The sequence below is a fragment of the Morone saxatilis genome, unplaced genomic scaffold (assembly GCF_004916995.1).
Source record: "Morone saxatilis isolate NCDOM2014 unplaced genomic scaffold, NCSU_SB_2.0 Contig20, whole genome shotgun sequence".
Taxonomy (NCBI): domain Eukaryota; kingdom Metazoa; phylum Chordata; class Actinopteri; family Moronidae; genus Morone; species Morone saxatilis.
In genome coordinates, this window is record NW_023339763.1 from 411826 (window position 1) to 414951 (window position 3126).

The 3126-nt window shown below is 39.5% G+C and overlaps 1 long non-coding RNA gene across 1 annotated transcript in view; it reads left to right on the forward strand.

Moving 5' to 3' along the window:
• The first annotated feature begins 936 nt into the window (after positions 1-936).
• LOC118331477 overlaps positions 937-3126 on the forward strand; it is a 2905-nt gene continuing 715 nt past the window's right edge. Inside the window, exons 1-5 of the long non-coding RNA XR_004796882.1 lie at positions 937-1129; positions 1631-1835; positions 1952-2116; positions 2475-2547; positions 2645-2774. This is a non-coding gene — a long non-coding RNA (uncharacterized LOC118331477). The remainder of the gene's footprint in view (positions 1130-1630; positions 1836-1951; positions 2117-2474; positions 2548-2644; positions 2775-3126) is intronic.

Sequence of the window (3126 nt, forward strand, 5' to 3'; positions counted from 1 at the left end):
TTAGTCTTTATTTATGTATCTGTTAATGTGTTTTATATATATTAGTCTTTATGTATGTATCTGTTCATGTGTTTTATATATATTAGTCTTTATTTATCTATCTGTTCATGTGTTTTATATATATTAGTCTTTATTTATCTATCTGTTCATGTGTTTTACATATATTTAGTCCTTTATTTATGTACTGTTAATGTGTTTTATATATATTGGTCTTTATTTATGTATCTGTATCTGTCTGTCAGTCCTTGTCGTGTCGTTGTGTCATGTGGAGCTGAAACCTGCTGAGACGTTTGTTGACTGAAACTCAGTCGGATGAATTCCAGGAGGGAAAAACTTCAGAGACTCAGCGAGAATCGAGAACATGAAAACAAACTGAGAGGACCCGTTTTTAACAAGTCACACAACTCTGCAGGACCAGGTCTGGACCAGGTTTAGGACAGTTTGTGAAAGTCTGGAACACTTCAGATTCAGCACTTCCTGTTACTGCTTTCCAGTGAAGTGTGTGAGCATTTTATTGTGAAATACCGACAAGAAGTTCTGAGTGATGGTCAGCAGCTTCACTCAGTGTGGTTTCATTCAGGTTAGAAGTTTATTTCACTGAAACTGATCTCATTAAATCTTATGAATAACATGAGCAGGATCAATCAAATCTGTTTACATCAGTAAAAAGATTGATTTATTGATTGATTACTGATCTTAAAAATCAGACTGAAGCTATTCCTCCCAGAGAGAGAGACAGACAGACAGACAGACAGACAGACACAGAGAGACAGACAGACAGACAGAGAGAGAGACAGACACAGAGAGACAGACAGATTACGCTCAACCATTAACTGAAAAACAAATGATTGTTAAGCCAAGAAAAACAGAGAGAGGGAGGGTGTCAGTTATATTACAAGTGTCTCTCAACCACTAAACAGATAGGAGAGACAGACAGGCAGAAAGACAGACAGGAGAGAAACAGACATACAGAGAGAGAGAGAGTTAGTGCCGACTTTTCTTTTCTTCTTAAAGTCACTTAATATTCATGTCTATTATCTGCTTCTACACACTGTTCTCTCTCTCCACTCGTCTCTCCATCCATCCACCCGTCTGTCCACCCCTCCAGTCGTCCATCAGCCTGCAGACTGTAAGTACGTTTCCACTGTTTCCACAGAAAATCCTCTTTTCATTCTCCTTTCATTCAGTTGCAGCAGCAGTAATCTTTTAAGAACTCTCACCAGACTCCATACAAATATTTCACCTTTTTAGAGTTCACTGTAAAGCCACTTCTGCAGTTCTGCTGTTATCATAAGATATTCAGCAAATATTTTTTATGGAGGACTGACAGCAGAACGAGCAGGCAAATAACTCAGGTCTGGAATAGTCTGGAAAAGGTCTGGAATAGTTTGGAATAGTCTGGAATAGTTTGGAATAGTGTTGGAAAAGTTTGGAATAGTTTGGAAAATATTTGGAATAGTTTGGAAAAGGTTTGGAATGGTTTGGAAAAGGTCTGGAATAGTCTGGAAAAGGTCTGAAATAGTTTGGAAAATATTTTTGGTTAGTTTGGTTGAGTTTTGGCGAGTTCGCATTTTAAAAAATAAACTTTAATACAAATTGAATAATTTGTATCTGTTTGTTTTGTTCTCAGGTTCATTCTGCTGGAACTGAACTCAAACCCTGAAAACACATCTGTTTGTATTATTATTGTTGTTGTTGTTGTTGTCATTATTAAATGAACACTTGATGGAGGAGCTGAAAACATGAGCAGTTGGTTGTAGAAAATATTTCAAAGGTTAAATTTAAACGTTTAAGATCAGACTGCGGAGATGGGCTTTGGTGAGCTGCTGGAGGAGGTGAGTGAGCGTCTGCTGTAATCTGATTACTGATTACTGTGAAGTTACTTCACCTGAACACACCGGTTAGGTAGAACAGGTGTCTAACATGTTCCCTGTCCTGTTGCCATGGTGAGGTCGGAGGGTTCGGCAGGTACCAGTGGATCCACGTGACTCTGATCAGTTTACCTGGACTGATGATGGCGGGTCAGAACCTGCTCAACAACTTCGTCTCAGGAATCCCCGCCCACCACTGCAGCCTACCGGCCAATCACAGCCTCTACAACCTGTCCCACCACCAGGTAACACACCTGTCTGTCTAACACTGCCTGAATGAATGTGATTGGTTTGATTGATGGATGAATGTGATTGGTTTGATTGATGGATGAATGTGATTGGTTTTAATTGATGGATAATGTGATTGGTTTGGTTGATGGATAATGTGATTGGTTTGGTTGATGGATGAATGTGATTGGTTTGGTTAATGGATGAATGTGATTGGTTTGGTTGATGGATAAATGTGATGGTTTGGTTGATGGTATGAATGTGATTGGTTTGGTTGATGGCATAATGTGATTGGTTTGGTTTGATGGATAATGTGATTGGTTTGTTGATGGATAATGTGATTGTTTGGGTTGATGGATGAATGTGATGTTTTAGGTGGATGAGAACAGTTGTTGAGAGCTTTATCCCTCTGGAACTCTTCAGGAAATAAAATGGACCGCTGCAGGAGGTAAACGTTGTTTGTTTGTGTATTTCTGTTCAATGCTGCATTGTATTGATTGGTTGACATTTCCTCTGACAACACACCTGTTCCACTTGTTGTTCAGGTTTGTGGAGCCTCAGTGGCACCTGTTAGCTGCTAACAGCTCAGCTAACGTTAGCCAACTACAGACGGAAGGATGTTTGGACGGATGGACGTTCGACCGCTCTGAGTTCCTTGCCACCACCGTCTCTGAGGTAATGAGAAAACTGATCACTGATATTGATCAACATCGAGGTTGATGATTATTAATGAGGTTAGAGGTGATATTCGTTAGCACAAAGTTTTTTGATCCTGTTGCAGGTTATATTGATCCTTTAGGATGTTGTATTGATCCTTTAGGAGGTTATATTGATCCTTTAGGATTATTTAGGAGGTTGTAGTGATCCTTTAGGAGGTTGTACTGATCCTTTAGGAGGTTGTACTGATCCTTTAGGAGGTTGTATTGATCCTTTAGGATCATTTAGGAGGTTGTAGTGATCCTTTAGGTGTTAAGTTCTTTAAGTCTTGTCCAAAGCAGAGACTCACACACACTGGTGAGTGGGAACT